Source organism: Diceros bicornis, chromosome 2 (assembly GCF_020826845.1).
Source record: "Diceros bicornis minor isolate mBicDic1 chromosome 2, mDicBic1.mat.cur, whole genome shotgun sequence".
Lineage (NCBI taxonomy): Eukaryota > Metazoa > Chordata > Mammalia > Perissodactyla > Rhinocerotidae > Diceros > Diceros bicornis.
In genome coordinates this window covers 28,507,075-28,524,555 of record NC_080741.1, presented here as the reverse complement: position 1 = coordinate 28,524,555, position 17,481 = coordinate 28,507,075, and the positions used below count along the sequence as shown (strand labels likewise).

The window sequence follows — 17,481 nt, the reverse complement described above, 5'->3', positions numbered from 1 at the left end:
GAAAATGATTAAAGACAAAGAAACTAGATTGAGAAGAAAGATGAGTTCAATCTGAGACATGCTAATTTTAAGCTGGTGAAGGAAAAAAACACTAAAGTAATGAACTGTTTCAGAAGTGGTTAGAAACATAACATGAGAACTAGTGAGACAGGCCAGACAAGAAATAGAGATTTAGAACAACAGAATCATAAATTTTAGAACTGGAAAGGCCCTTGAGCAGAGTTGGCCCTATCACTTTTAGGAAGATAAGTACTTGCCTTCAATTCAAAGATGAGCCAACTGACAGCCAAAGAATTATGACTCCCAAGTCATCAGCTAAAACTTTCTTGAAAAGGAAACAGAATTTAGTTCTCTACCTTCTATTTAGAAATGTTTGAAGCTATGAGAACATATGAGCTCTCCAAGATTCAGAGCAGACGTCACAAATTAGAGGTCCATAGTCATGTTTGTTGGACTGCAGTTTTTGGGGGAAAAAAAACAATCAGCTTCCAACACTTGTGGCAGGAAGAGTGGCTTGGGGGACATTTACTCCCATCATCTCTATCAACCTTTCCTCCATGGTACCCCCAAACTATATATATTCAAAATACAAAATGTGCACTTGCTGTGAAAATACAGCTTTAAGGAAATCCCTAGGACCACTCCTTATTGTAGTACGAGTGGTACATATTATAATGTAGGCTATACATCCAAAGCCTGTGCAGTGTACAAGCTACATAAACCCTTTTCCAACCAGAGTATTGTGCCAACTCCCTCTCATATGTGTATTCCCAAACTTCGATTAATTGCCAACACTCAAAATCTGGAATATTTCACATAAAAATTTAGACTTCCCACACTTCTCAATTAATTAGATCTGATTACAGTAAACCTTTTTTCTCCCACGTGAAAGTAAGCTAGAGCCAAACAGTGGTGTTCCCTTTGGACAGGGATCTGCTTTCTTATTACAGTTACATATCACTTAACAACAGGCATACGTTCTGAGAAATGTGTCATTAGGTGATTTTGTCATTGTGCAAACATCATAGAGTGTACTTAAACAAACCTAGATGGCATAGCCTACTACACATCTAGGCTTTATAGTACTAATCTTATAGGACCACCATTGTATATGCGGTCCATTGTTGACCAAAACGTCCTTATGCAATACATAACTGTAGTTATGTCCCTACTTGGCCCATTCATCCCTTCACCTCACTTCGGGAATTTATAATCCTAAAACAGAAGCAGAGGATTCAGGCCTCAGATTTAGAAAATACTTGGAGGCATGAAAAGAAACCAGCAAAGGGAGCAAGAAAGAAGTATCAGAGAAAAGCACAGCACTGCAGAAATCAAGGGAGGAGATGATTTCAGTGAGCAAAGGTGGACACTAGAATTTAGCAAGGAGGAGGTTATTGACAACCTCTGACAGCAGATTCAGCCTATCTGTATAATCCATTCCACAGTGGATGAATTTGAAAAAGGCTAGAGAAAACGGCAAAAACAACCAAAGAGAGATGGATATTATATGTAAATAGGTTTAAGATGATTTTTTTTTAACTGCAGATATTTACATATATTTAAAAAGAAAACAGTAAGAGGAGGAAGCTGGGAGAAGTGGTTTTAGACTTAGTCTCAGGCACACAGAAACAATCAAGTTTCTGTATTCAGCAGTGATTGGCTTTAGAGAATAATTTTTTAGACAAAGACAATAATTACCTGCCTCATTATATTTTTGGTTATAACAAAATTGAATAGAATATCTTTAGAGCAAATAATGATGAAATAAAAAGCTACAACAAATCGCCTAAATTCTGAACTTAACACATGGATGACAAAGAGAAATGGAAATCAGATAAGTCATTTCTCTATTATCTTTTCATTTTTGGTAGAATAATCTTAAGATGGTAATCAAGGAAGGTAGAAGATAACATCACACCAACTGGAAATCAAGATTTCTCATCAATAAACCTATGTCAAATAATCTACTCTTATAAAACTAGTTGGCCATACATACAAATTACATCACGAAAAAGCATATACTAAATAGCAGTGTTTACCTAGTTTAACCAGACACTGATTTATCATTACGGCTCAGTAAGAACTGCTTTATATCTATCTTTATGCTGTGAATAATTTAAGTTCTACCAAGGACATTTAGATTTTTTTTCTAGAAACATATAGTTGAAAACTTTTCCCTCAGAAATAAGATCACTGCATAACTATTCTGTGGAACTATTATTTTCTTAGCATTTTTATTCAATGCCCTAATAAATTATTCAAGGTAAACAAAACATGTTTCTACTTTATAGATTATACTTATGAGCATCTTCACTGCCTAAGAACTATGTTTCTTAATTCAAAAGTATGATTGCTAAACTTGAATAAAAAAAGAAAATTTATACTAGAGAATAAGAAGAATAAAAGAAAGTACATTTCCTACTTAACTTCTTAATAAAAGGAAAAACAGACTGTTCTAAAGTCAAAATAAAGGGAGAGGGCCCGCCCCGTGGCTTAGCAGTTAAGTGCGCGCGCTCCGCTGCTGACGGGCGGGGTTCAGATCCCAGGCGTCGCACTCTGGCCATGCTGAGGTCGCGTCCCACATACAGCAACTAGAAGGATGTGCAGCTATGACATACAACTATCTACTGGGGCTTTGGGGGAAAAATAAATAAATAAATAACATCAAAATAAAGGGAGAGAAGACTGCCATGACAGTTGTTAGTCTTACTCTAAAGCTCATTCGATCTTTTTCTAATAAACCATGGGAAAAATATAGTCAATTAATTTCTCACACTTCAGTGAATTCACCCTTAAAGTTTCTCTGTAACACATCTGGAACCACTGTTTGCTCTCATTTTTTTTTTTTAAAGTCTATGTTATTTCATAAAATGATGAGGTTTGACTACACATTCAAGACACTATGTTAGGCACTGCAGATACAGCGTTAGACAAAATGAACAAGATCCCTGCCCTTTCATGTGCATGACTACACATAATCCATCCTTAGTGACTAAAACAGGTCCGAGCTGAAGGTCACTACGAAATGATCTTTCCTATATATTATGTATTAAACATAACACAGGGTAAGGTTTTAAACAGAAGAATCATCTAGAAAGCTCATCAAACACAGAGAAACTGAAACAGAATTGGGGTGGGGGTGTGAATTTTTATTTAGTTTAATCTGTTGCTTTCCATGCAACAAGTGAAATTAGGATGAGGACAATAAAGCAGCTGAGTGCGTTTTATGTTACTGGCACTGTGCCAAATGTTTAATAATCACAACTACCACATGAGAGATGTGCTATTATCCTAATTTTAAATATGAATAAAAAGAGGCACAAATAAGTTACACAGCTTTGTCAAGGTTATGTAACAGCTACACAGCCATTAAGCAGCAGAGCAGGAACAGTCTACTTCAAGCTCCTAACCACCATGCTGCTCTAAGTAGCAAGAGGTTATTCAGAAGGCCTGGATTGTTCCCAGGAGGAGGTGAATTTTCATGAAGTATTGCAACAAATACAATTGTTGGTAATTATTTATGAGGCACCCAGGAGACAGGTGAGAGAGTCTCTGGTAAGAGAAGTAAAAGAATACTATCATTTTATCTACTTCCAAATTCTACCAGGCTCAGCCTTGGTATTCCTCTTCTTTGTTAAAGACCAGGAAGAGAAGTTGTATCTTCTTTTGAAAAAAGGCCAGGAACAAAGTAGCATGGGTATGCATGCCTGCACACAAGCACACATGCAAAAATATTACTCTAATATAGTACCAACATTGTTTCACAAAGAAGACACTTCAACACCAAAAATAATAATTAATAACAACCAGTCCCTTCAACAGAATAAGTTTATAAATATGAAAATCTCATTACATTCCCTTATTTTTCTCATTTTGCCCAATACCACAAATCTGGGAACCACTCCCCTGGACTGCTAACCTATGGATATGGCTATTTTCTAAGTTAACGTGGTCAACAGTATGTTGCTTGTATATGTTCTCTGTATTTTAGTTAATCTACTGAGTATACAGCAATATTATTTTTTTTAAAGCAAGCATATTAAAATTGCGGAGAGGGCTGGCCCCGTGGCTTAGCGGTTAAGTGCATGCGCTCCGCTACCGGCGGCCGGGGGTTCGGATCCCGGGCGCGCACCGACGCACCACTTCTCCAGCCATGCTGAGGCCGCGTCCCACATATAGCAACTAGAAGGATGTGCAACTATGACATACAACTATCTACTGGGGCTTTGGGGGGAAAAAAAAAGGAGGAGGATTGGCAATAGATGTGAGCTCAGGGCCAGTCTTCCTCAGCAGAAAGAGGAGGATTAGCATGGATGTTAGCTCGGGGCTGATCTTCCTCACAAAAAAAAAAAAAAAAGAAAAAGAAAAAAAAATGCTGTAAAAACAAAAATTGTGGAGAAAAGTCCTATTACAACAACATATCAAGAGATAAGATTTCTTGCTTTGCTTACACACTTTTTGAGCAGTTGATTTTGTTACCATTATAATAATCATTTTAAATGTCTTTTCATACTATTCTATAATTTTGTACTCAGAGGTTAAACAAGGCAGAATCAACCAGTAATTTGTAAGTCTGTATACTGCACAAAGGCTCCTAGCCTAGGGAGTAAGTGAGGGCTCAAGTTCAAGTCCTACATGCACAGGGCCGCATCTACCTAGGGAAGGCATCTTTTTCCAACTCACCAAGGCCTCTCACCTGGCCAAGCTATGCATCTACCTCAAGGAGCATTAGCAACTCATCAGCAAAAGGTATTGTAGAGGCTAACAGCATCCCTAAGCAAACAACATTTTCTGAACCCAAGAAAATAATAAAATTTGAAGTGTTTTAAAGTCAGTGTAAATATATTGTCTATAATCATATTTTATCTGAGATTTTAAATTCTAAATCACAACTGTCCTTGGCTATTCAAAGAGCAGTCCCTTGACCTACACTGGAATTATCTGGGAACCTGTTAGAAATGCACTATCTCAGGCCCCATACCAGACCTACTAAAAACAAAGTCTGCATTTTTAACAAGATCTCCAGGTGATTCTTACCTACATTCAAGTCCGAGAAACAGTGATCTAGACTAGCAGAGAGAGCAAACTTTGGGCCCCATATGGCCAGGATAGCTTCAAGAAATGGCCCACAATCTAATTTAAGTGTTCCCTCATTTACTGTACTGACCTAACTAGATACAGCAGCTACTACCTTGTAGTTACCAATCTAACGGCTCAGCAGAGTAAATACGTATTTGGATTTTGTTGTGACAAAATCATTCTTATGTATATGTTCTAAAACCCACCTTTCATTGAGTGGTTTAATTACTCACTTAAAATGTCTTTTATATTCAACCTTTTGTGAACTCAAACTTTCCTTCAGAAATGTTTCAAATGAGTCCTCTTTAGTCAATTTTGAATACACACATACACACACACCATAAGAGAAATTATTTTAAACAGTCTATCAATCATCTTTATGCAAAAGTACAAGTGTATTTTAAGGAAAAATTTTATCACATTAAGGAAAATCACTTTTTCAGAACTATATATTCCTAAAATAGAAATTTAAAATAAAACAACTTATTACGATTTGATAATGAAAGGCTTTAACTGTAATGTCATTTGCACATGTCATTTCTTTACAGTTTCATAAGTTTAACTAAGTATTAAGAAACACTTGGACATTTTAAAAGTAAATAGCAAGCATTTAAAGTACCATGGTATTCAGCTAATGTGTATATTTAAAACTATAAAGGAGAATCATAAAAATAATCAAAAAGATTTTCTAAACACAGGGTGTTGAAATACACCCTATTTTATCATTTATGGTAACATAGTATGGTATTTTAAAGCGATATTTTTAAGAGTTTTTCCTCCTGATTTGCTTTTGTTTGTGAATTCCTATTCACACATCACATGGAAAAATTACACCTGGAAGTGGCAATGTGTCAAACTGCTTTTTGCTCAGAAAAGTTTTCTTTTAACATTATACTAAGATATGTGTGCCAGGAATGTCAGCCAAAGTAAGAAACCTTCACTGTGAGGATGGTGCTGAGCTAGTATAATTGTTGGTTTTTTCCCTTTCCAACTTCACATTATAAAAGATTACAAGCATACGTTTGGACAGAAGAGTATACTCTTATATACCCCTTATCTTAGTTCCTTCAGGCTGCTATAACAAATACCACAAACTGGGTGGCTTATAAATGACAGAAATTTATTTCTCACAGTTCAGGAGGCTGGTAAGTCCAAGATCATACCTGGGGCCTTCTTGCTGTGTCCTCACATGTGGAAGGGGCTAGGGAGCTCTGTGGGGTCTCTTTTATAAAAGCATTAATCCCATTCATGAGGGCTCCACCCTCATAACCAGCACATCTCCCAAAGGCCCCACCTCCTAATACCTCACATCAGGCATTAGGATTCTAACATATGAAGGGGGGGGGGCGGTGTGCACAAACATTCAAACCACAGCACCCCTCATTCACCTTTAACAATTATCAACTCATGATTGACCGTTTCCACTCTACTCCCATGTATTAACTCTCATTACCCCCACTCCAATTATTTTAAAGCAAATCCCAGATACAGATCGACATATTAATAAATAAAATTATGCCTTATCTTTAAAAGCAAATATTCCCCCTAATAAACATACCCAGAGTATTGTCCCGTCTCTTACACACACATACTCAAATGTATAATAATTCCTTAATAACATCACATACCAAGTCAGTTCAAAGATTCTTTACTGAACCATTGGAAAAGAAGAAAATCACCTTATACTATAAGCAAAATCTCTTGATAAACTGTCCAAATATTTTATGAGCAAAAATAAGGCCAAGAGATTATTTTTAAAATCCCATATAATTCATTAAAATTACATATTGTACCTTCTCTTTAATGCAAAAAAAAAAATGGTCTGTTTCTTTGAATAATATAAATATTATGTAGTTCTTACCCAAATTCTAATTCCCTCAACATGGGTAAGTCTAGAATAGAAACATTATGGCTGGTGGCTATTTTAAAACACAGTAAACCAGATCAACCAATTTCTGACCAAATTTAGTATTTGGATTGTTTTTAAAAAATTCTCCCTACAGAGGATTAGAATTGGAGTAAAGTGTTGTTAATTCAGGCTTATACCTGAATTATAATCAACTAGTCACAAAATGGGTTTATCTCTAACACAGCTCTAAGTAGGAAAAGCCCTACATTGTACAGAGCCTCTCTTACATGTGTTCTTGAGGCTTCAAATTGCAGATACCTAAGGAAATGATTCTGAAGCTTCTAGTTTGCATCAGAATCACCAGGAGGGCCTGTTACAGCAGACTGCTGGCCCCACTCCCAGAGCTTCTGTCTCAGTGGATATGAGGTAGGGCCTGATCATATGCACTTCTAAAAAGCTCCCAGGTGACACTTAATGCTGCTGGTCTGGAGACTACACTCTGAGAACCACTGATCTGAGGTTTTCTAAATCTTGCAAATTTGCATGATTTGGCATTTGCTTTAAGTCCCACACAACATAGAGGAAAGAGCATGGGCTTTGGAATGAGATGGGGGTGGGTTCAATAACTCTCTCCCCTTGCCAGTTACAAATTTTTTGAGAGCAAGTGACCATTTTTCAAAGCCTGAGTTTCATCTGCAAAGTAACTAGTTCTACTTTTTCTAGAAAGAATAAATTTTATTGGTTGTCTTGGGGACACTTTGGAACATCATCTATTAATCTGCATTCAAGGGCGCATGGAGGAGGGTAGCATTTATTAACTTCTCTTTGGATAACAGTTTTTATGACAAAAATCATCCTGTTCTAGCTGTCCTGAACAGTCTGAGATGTATCTCTGGAATCACTTGGCCTCTACCATTCAATCTGATAAAACACAAACCTCAGCCCTCTCCAAATTCTGCCTATTCTGATATACTTATGTCACTGTCTTACAGCTCCAAATGTCATCCCGATCTGAGCCTTTTCTCTACAAATTAACATAGTTCATTACCAAATTAATTCACTGTTGCGTTTTTTCAATCAAGGCTTCTATAAATTATTATGTAATATGTGTTTAGTATAACAAGCTGAACCCAGTTAATTTTATATTCTCTACTTCTGACAGTATACTGACTGTACTTCTTTAACTTCACTTTAATTTTCAAATCATTTTTGTTGGCATATAAAAATAGAATGTTCATCCTGAAAGAGTTTGATAAAACTAAATTTCACACTGCAGAATACAAGGCTTGGGATAATGAAATACAGTATTACTGTAAAGCATACTAAGCAAATTTTATTTACAACTTGAACTCAAACTGGGGATATTACCTACTATAAAAGGCCCTATAAATTTATCGGCTATCGACATGACAATTTTATAGGTGTGTGCTTTGCTTATATTAAAATTATAATCTGGTGCGAGAACAGCAAAGAAAACTGTTCACAACAGAATAGAAGTTGATACATAATTACATTAGAAGGTAAGCCTGTGTGATTAGAGTAATGGTTACATTTAATCCGTTACAATGAACATTCATCCACTGCCAACTACACATGGATGACAGAAGGACCTGGATGGAAGCTCACAAAATGCAATGTAATAAAAAAATTCCCCAGACGCTCCAACCAGCATACTATTTATTTCATTCACTGCAACGTAGTCATTTGTATAGGACAGCAGAAATTAAATACAGCATAGAGGAAAGGCCTGGGCTTTGGAATTAGATAGAGATGAGTTCAAGTCTCAGCTCTTCTCCCTTGCTAGTTATAAAGATTTGAGAGCAAGTGACCAAATCCCGAAACCTGAGTTTCATCTGTGTTATTTAAATAATCCCCTTAATCTTTCACGACCACTTTGAAGACTGAATTAAAATTACATCCAAAGTATTTGTGGCACAAAGAAAGTATTCAATAAATGGCAGCTGATATTTTACTTCATTAATAAACAATAAACCTAGCTTTGAAAATCTGGCCTATATCTACTTCTTCAATAAAAATAACTCAAACTGTTTTGTATTCCATAGATTTATAAGGGATTTAATAGATTTCTAATGCTACTGCTTAATGTAATTTTCAGAAACAGAAAGTTCTATTCACAAGATTTTCTGGTTATTTATTCTTAACATTAAAAATAAATTATAGAAAATTTAAGAAAAACAGATGTGACTTCCTAAAGTATTTAGCTTTACTAATGTTGGACCACAAATGTATTTTTTTAATATCATGAAGGCATCTCATGATAAATATAAGGAGATAGACTTATAAGTATATAAGTAGACTTATCCTAAGTATGGATATATAGGTATACTTAAAATGTACATGGATGTAAGAAGATATACTTAAAATAAATATGAAATCTTCAAAAATTCTTCCTCTAGACAAAAATACAACTTTTTCATTATAAGTTTTAACTTTCATAATACAAGTATACGTGCTTTCTATATAATATATCCCCCATAAAAACTAATGTTTCTGAGTTAACGTACAACTAGTATGTTTGGAAGATAAAATACATTTTTTCCATTTAAACTCTACTAACAGCCAATCAGTAATCCCTGCCCACCCAAGAGCGATTAATTCCTCAAGCTCTAAGTTAGGCAAGCCATTTACCCAAACCACAGCCAATTAAAATAGGACTCCACACCCCAGTCAAAGGCAACCTGTTGAAGGTTGAACAGAAGAAAAACTGAGGGTCTCAGTGATAGCTGGTATGAGAACTCTGCCATCTGGTCAACCCCAGAATGGATAGTGACTGACCGACCCGACCCTCCATGGGAATTTTGAATGTGACACGAGAGAAGGTAACATGAGTGGAAAAAAGCAGAATCAGTAAAAACAGAAAAGGAGAATAAGAAGCAGACACAGAGAAGTTGAGTCTCCAGTATTCATTCCTTTACTAAACAAATATTTACTGAGCCCAAGGAGTATGTTACAGGTCAAACAGTGTTAGGACAATTATGGCAAGTGCCACTAAAAGAAGGCACCATTTCTAAGTGAGTAAGACATCTGGGTCATCAGGGCTGCTGTTGGGTCAAGAGGCTTCTCAAGTAAATGGCAACCTCGACACTTGTCAACTGCCGACTACAGATGGGAAGAAAAAAGTGTAAAATGTGAAACAAAGAAGGACCAAAGAGATACTGTACCCATGTCCAGTCCCATCCATAAGCCCTCAAAACTTCCCAGTTAAAAGTGGCACCAATGTGGCCGGCCCGGTGGCTCAAGCGGTTGAGTGCGCGCGCTCCGCTGCGGCGGCCTGGGGTTCGCTGGTTCGGATCCCGGGCGCGCACCGACGCACTGCTTGGTAAGCCATGCTGTGGCGGCGTCCCATATAAAGTGGAGGAAGATAGGCACAGATGTTAGCCCAGGGCCGTCTTCCTCAGCAAAAAAGGAGGAGGATTGGCGGGTGTTAGCTCAGGGCTGATCTCCTCACAAAAAAAAAAAAAAAAAAAAAAAAAAAAAAAAAAAAAAAAGTGGCACCAATGTGATCCTGATCCATATTAGCTCTTCACTATAGGGGTTAGGGGGACTACGGTATAGGCACAAAACTTATATTTCCCAAAGAATATTAGTACTATCAAAATTCTCACCATTAACAAATTACACTTAGGGGGTGCAATTCTGAATACCAGAAAGAGCTGAATCAGAGGGTTAATAAAAACACTTTCCAAAACTGTTTAAGGGACCTTTTTTTGTGTTTTTAAGATTTTATTTATTTATTTATTTTCCCCCCAAAGCCCCAGTAGATAGTTGCATGTCATAGCTGCACATCCTTCTAGTTGCTGCATGTGGGACGCGGCCACAGCGTGGCCTGAGAAGCGGTGCGTCGCTGCGCACCCGGGATCCGAACCCGGGCCGCCAGCGGCAGAGCGCGCGCACCCAACCGCTAAGCCACCGGGCCGGCCCAAAACTGTTTAAGGGACTTAATCACAAGGACGACCCTTGGCAAAACTTTAAAATAGGTTATTTATCTTTGGTACCCATGGCCTACCTTTGCTACAAGCCCCTTCCTATTCCGTTGTGTTCTCTCCTCTATCAAAGCTGCCTAAGAAAAGAATTTGGTATCAGTGATTTGAATCTTAATGTGGTAATAAGCCAAACAAGTTTTCTCTCCCAGAATTATCTGCATGTATGGCCTTCTAATAGGTGAATGAAAAGCATTATCGACTATTAAGTGATTTTAAGCATCAGTGAATGAACGGTCATAGAAGTACTGAAGAGAGAAGGGTAAGCGTTTCCTGAAATCATACCTCAACTATTGGACGGAATCTGTCAATTTATTACCTGAAAATTAAAGAATGGTACAATTATTAAAAATGACAATTGTTTTTTTTTTTAATTGATGTTTTAATGGTTTTTAACATTGTGAAATTTTGGGTTGTGCATTTGTTTGTCCATCACCATATATATGACTCCCTTCACCCCTTGTGCCCACCCCCCAAGCCCACTGCCCCTGGTAACCACAGTACAGTTTTCTCTGTCCATGTGTTGGTTTATATTCCACATATGAGTGAGATCATACAGTGTCTGTCTTTCTCTTTCTGGCTTAAAAAATGACAATTGTTTTAAACGCATGTTTATAAAAATAAATAAGTTAAATGGTGAGTTTATTCTACCAAAACTCTTACCTTTAAAAACTTACACAATGACTCCAGATCTGATCAATAAAGTGTATGTAAATTCTAATAACATTAAAAAGTGACAATTTAGTATACTGAATGATTTATCACGATTAAAAAAAAAATCACAAAACGAACATGCAAACATCTGTTTAAATAAACTATCAGAGAGTCATAAATCATATCCAATATTGCTATGTCTGGTTCTATACTGCTAGGGCTTTGGCAATTTAGGTTTTAATAGTATATTTATGCAAAATTTACTGCTGAATTCTACCACAAATCAATTCTTTTTATTCTAAATTAGTTTCAGATTTCACAAATCAATATTGGTCACTTGATTACTGTTTATAATTTAGTGTAGTTAAACAATTGCTCAGTATCTTTTGAAAGTTATCTAGAAAGCATATATTTAATTCAATAAATGCTTCTGTGTACCTATAACATATCCTAGACATATTATACATTAAAATAAAGCTACAGTGACAGCTAAATAGACATGTTTATTAGAGGCTGCTGTTTACTGGCACTTAAAACTCCTCAAAATAACACCTCCTGGATCCAGAATACTTTTACTCTCATTCTTATCCACAAGATTATAGTTAAAGTTAAGTTTGAGTAAGTTATCTAATTTAATATATTCAGGAACTTATCAAATCTTTAAAAATTATATTCTCTTACAATAAGGACCTGTTAGGGGCTACTGTACCTTAAAATGACATAAATTGCTCCTTTTTCCTAAATTAAGTATATTTAATTTTCTGGATTCAAACTAGTCATGACACCGTACTATTTAAGTTAGAAATCTTAAGCAACATGAGAAATTTAATATATATTATTTCTCATACATGCATATAACATGATTATGTGTTAAAATACAAGGCATCTAAGTCCACTTTAATGCATGTTTATTTGGAAAATTTTCTCTGAAATAGTTATTCTTTTCCCAGAAGGTGAAAATTGCTCTGTATGATTTGCATACCTTTCCACTCACTTATCAGCTGTTTTGTTACCTTAATTCCAAATGATAACATCTGACTGGATAATATTTGAAAATTCACTTAAAGTTTTATTAGCTCAACAGCTTTAGAACACTGACTAAAAAGCTGGGTGTCACACCCAGCAGAACAGAAAATTCTGTACATACACTTTATGCAACACAATTTAGAAATTCAGACTGTTTTTGTCATGCCTATTGCTCAATAGTTGAAAATTAGTCCTTTAAACTTAATTAATGACTGTTATCCTCAATAGAGATTCTCAGCACACCAAAACAGTGCTTTGAATGAGGCCAGTAAGTTTGCTGTTTTGGTCAAAATGTAGAGCCCTGAATGGGCTGCACATAGTAGGCAGTCATTGAACTCTTGTGGATAGATCCAATTAAACTCTAAGGCTCAGGCTATAGATAATAGCAGAATCAGAATTAATCGCAACTCGATTTAAGACTTTTTCTTATTTATCATGTATTAACTTTTCATCATTATACTTTTATAAAGCAAGGAGGAAAATAATTACTTTTGCAATGACGAATTTCTTAGAGCAATATTTATGCTGATCTTAGAAAAAGCAAGCAGTGGTTTTGGTTCCAGTTCTTAGATGGGCTGGACAGTCTATGAGGTTCACACAATAAACAAAATATACGATACAAGTGTGGACCTTTGAAGCCTGCAGGAAATCATAACTGCCCGAAACCCACACCATCAATTATCAAATGAAAATCTTATTATCAGCACGTCCAGCTTCTGACAGTAGCCAATCTCCGAAAATATAAAGTCAGCATGGATTTGAGAAGGCTACTGTCTGAATACAATTGTTTTACATGTTACTGTGAAATAATGAACACTTTTGATATATTTTTTAGTTTTGTACTTAATACAGCTTATTAAAAAAACTAATTTTATTTCCACTCTGTATTATTTTTCTTCTAGTGTACAGCTGCCAACCATAGTTAAATCTGATTAGGCCCCCTGCTGAGTTAATCAATCTGATAATGTCAGACATTATTAAGAAAGCATACATGATATGGTCACAATGTCTGCTATCAAAAGCATGTACACCAAAGCCTTTGTTTTCCCAGAACACTGCAACTGCTTAAATTAGCTCAGTTTTATTGTGCTTGGTTTCAAAGAATGAAAGAAAGGAAAAAAAAAAAACCTCTTTATTCTCTTCCTTCCTTAGGCAGGTACAAAAAAAATTATTCTGTTAAAATATTAATACTATGATGAGCTATTTCCTTTTATCAATCCTTGTTTATATAATGAAATAATCTCAAAATCACAGCCATGATTAGAAATAAAAACAAACAAAAGTATGAATACTCACAATGTAAAATAGTATCCCAAGATACTATCCTGAGATAACTTTCTATTTTATTTTTGTTCATAATGACTTAAAGACCTCAAAACACAAACCATATTCTCTACTTCTGATTCTTATAGCTTTGCTGCACTCAAGCTTAACTCTGAGAAATCAAAGGAAAAAGTAGCATGATTATTTGAACACACTTCTGTGCTACGATCACACTATAAGACTGGATTCATACAATATATTTTAGAAGGCAGAAACATTATGAAATATATTAATGTTTTTGCAAAGTTTCTACCTTTTTTTCCTTCTGAGGTCATGAAAAGATTCAAAGAAGGTAAATGAAAGGGAGTTCTACGCTGATGGAAATTAACCTCTCCCTAGCTTATATATTAAAATTCTTCTGTTAAAAATTATTTTTAACTTACTCAAGAGCAGTACAGTTTTCTAGTATTGAGTTTTAAAAGGATTGTTTCTTGAAACTAAAACTTAAAAGCAAAAGTTAGAATAAATGAAGTGTACCTTTTATAGAACTACAATTCTAAGAAATCTCAGGGAAAAAAGTAGGAGGCAGATACTTATCGAAGGAGCTGTCTACAGGAAATGAATAATTGAAAATCATGGAGCCTCTTTAACAACCAACCTATGCACATGCCAGATAGCTGTCTTACTTTCATTGGCATCACAAGGCACATAAAAAGGAAAAGAAACTGTAAAATAAAATATAAAAAAAATAAAATAAAATAAGCTTATCTCTACTTTTCTCCCCCATCCTGTGTCTTACCAATCCACAAAGCCCTCAGTATCTTTCAGTAAATCCCTTACGTGACATGCTCTCTGATGTGGTCTGTGGAGATCAGATGGGATGCAGGCAAGCATTACTATAAACAGAAAGAAACTCAAATTCAGATTTTTAATGAATCAGGATCTGCTGGGCAACACATTCTACTTCAAATACTTCTGGACATTGTGGCAAAAAGGGATTGGGAGTTCTCTAACTTCTAAGCCTTGAATCATCCCTTCCTTCTTCCCCAAGCCACCCCTTCAAACTCCCCTTCCTCAATGCCATGACTATGGATTTCTTTTTTAAGTTTTTGGTTTCTTCTTTAAAAATTTAAGCACCTCTACTGATCAAACTGACGATAAAAAGGTTGCTGAAAATTACACGGCAATAGAAAATTTCATACATTACAAACCCATTGTTCAATACCTGCCAGTGTTCTTTTTAAAAAGTAAATCCTCTTGGGACTCCTCCACTTAAAACACTTCAAAGGCTTCCCATTGCTCTTAGGAAAAAGAACAAAATCCTTAACACAGCCAAAAAGACCCTGCGTGATCTAGCCCCAGCCTCATCTTGAGGCATTCTTCTCCAGACACCTCAGGATTCCAGTCACACTTCATCTAATTTCAGTTTCTAGAACATCCTCATCTTTTATCCACTACAAGACCTTCACCCATGCTGCCTCTTCACCCTAAAACATTTCCTTCCCCCACTCTGCCTAATCTTAACTTAGGCTGCAAAGGTGTTTTCTCAAAGATAATTTCTTTCTTGCCACCCCTCTCCACACTGTGTGTAAAACACTTTCTAAGTAGCCTAAATTTCTCTTCTATAGCCTTTTTCACATTGGCAATTAAATAAAATGAGAGAAATTGCTGACCCTCAGTCTTTTCCTCTACAATGTGGGCACCAATAATGGTTGTCTTGTTCATTACTACAGTCCCCCTGCCTAGCACAGTGCTTTGCACACAGTAGGCACTCAGTTGTTTCTTGACGGGTGATAATAATACCTACTTCACAAAGTTATTTTGAGAATTAAATTAATCCATATAAGCCCAGGTTCTGACCAGTACTCAATACAGATTAACTGTTATTACTAATATTTACTTTATATGAATGAATAGATAAGGGCAATTAGGCAATATTTATTAAAACTGTTGACACAGCTCAACTCCATTTATTAACTGCACAGCATTTACTGTAAAGAAATGAGAGCTATGCAGAATACTTAAAGAACAGTCAATGCATAAATATTTTTAAAAGTAAAGAATTCCACTGATAAAGGATAAATTATGGAACATACAAGCAAAGAAATATATGGACACTGAAAATCATTTTCTTAATGAATCAAGGCATTTCTTCAACAATAAGAGTTTTCATAACTTAAAAGACTATCAGAAAACACTAAATTTTTGCATTCACAGACTGTCATTGGTTTTTAAGATGATCCAAGATCAGAAATCAGCACCATATGTAGGGACACAAAATACAGCAGCATAGCAATTCACTGCTACTGTGCTTTAAAAAAATAATTTTTAAATCAACAGCCTTGTCCTGTAATATTCAACCTCCCTTCTTTCATCAGTAGCACTTTTTTCTCCCAATGTATCAAAGGGTTTCTGCACAAGAATGATTCAATCACCAAGACAGTCAAGTTTGAATCATTTTTAACAGCATGTACTATGTCAACTTCACTTGAAAATAATCCTGGAAAGTGGAATAACGACTCTTAATTCAACAATTTTAGAAGTTCATTCACTTATTTCATGATACTTTAAGGTTATTGTATTACATCTGATACTATAAAATTGTTTTATAAGTGTAAACCACTAGTGATGGTTCATTTTGTGTCACCTTGACTAGGCCAGGGAAGTGCCCAGACATTCGGTCAAATACCATTCTGGGTGTGAATTTAAGGGTGTTTTTGGAAGAGATTAACATTTGCATCACAGACTAATGCAGACTGTCCTCCCTAATGTGGGTGGCCCTCATCCAATCAGTTCAAGGCCCGAACAGAACAAAAAGGCTGACCCTCCCTGGAGTAAGAGGCAACTCCTGCCTGATTGTTTGAACTAGGTCATCAGTCTTTCCCTGCCTTCTACTCAAACTGAAACATCAGCTCTTCTTGGGTCTTGAACCTGCCAGCTTTTGGACTGAAACTTATGCTATCAGCTCTCCTGATTCCTAGGCCTTTGGACTCAGACTGAAACTATACCATCGGCTCTCCTTGATCTCTAACTTGCTGACTGCAGATTTGGGAAGTCCCAGCCTCCATAATCATGTGAGCGAAGTCCTTATAATAAATCTCTTTCTCTTTGTAGTATATACAGTCTGTTGGTTCTGTTTCTCTGGAGAACCCTCAGTAATATACCATCCCATATATCCATTTCAAAACTCTCCCCTCTCACACACCTCCCCCAACACTCTAACACTCATTATCTTTTGAAGGCCCATCAGAATACAAGTTCCAGATACTCAAGGGCCATGTTTCTCTTCATTATTGCTATCATATTCACTTTTGAGTGCCTACTGCAATACTAAGCATAGGGAATAGAGGAATGAATAAGATAAAGTCTGTTCTCTCCAATGTGATCACAGGTTAGAGAAGATGCAAGTAAATCCGATCAGGGACAGCTTGTTAACAAAAGGGGTACAAGTTCAGTTGTCAGGAAGATTTCATAAATGCTAGACAATTATTGTTCTTAATCTAGGACTTGTGATTGAAAACTAAATTTGCTTGAGAAAAACAACTGCACACCTAGGAGAAACTATTAAATGAATTCCTGAAACTTATTAAGCATTATAACTAAAAACAA

At 36.0% G+C, this 17,481-nt stretch overlaps 1 protein-coding gene across 4 annotated transcripts in view; it reads right to left on the bottom strand.

Annotated features, from left to right (window-relative positions):
* The window catches only part of LOC131413228 (ubiquitin-conjugating enzyme E2 E2), a 339,406-nt gene that overhangs the window by 263,621 nt on the left and 58,304 nt on the right, over positions 1 to 17,481 (bottom strand). The window contains exon 5 of one of the 4 annotated variants that reach the window (XR_009221918.1): positions 14,672 to 14,768. The exons of the other annotated variants lie outside the window; for them this stretch is intronic. The gene's annotated coding sequence lies outside the window, so the exon portion shown is untranslated. The remainder of the gene's footprint in view (positions 1 to 14,671; positions 14,769 to 17,481) is intronic. 4 annotated transcript variants of the gene reach the window in all.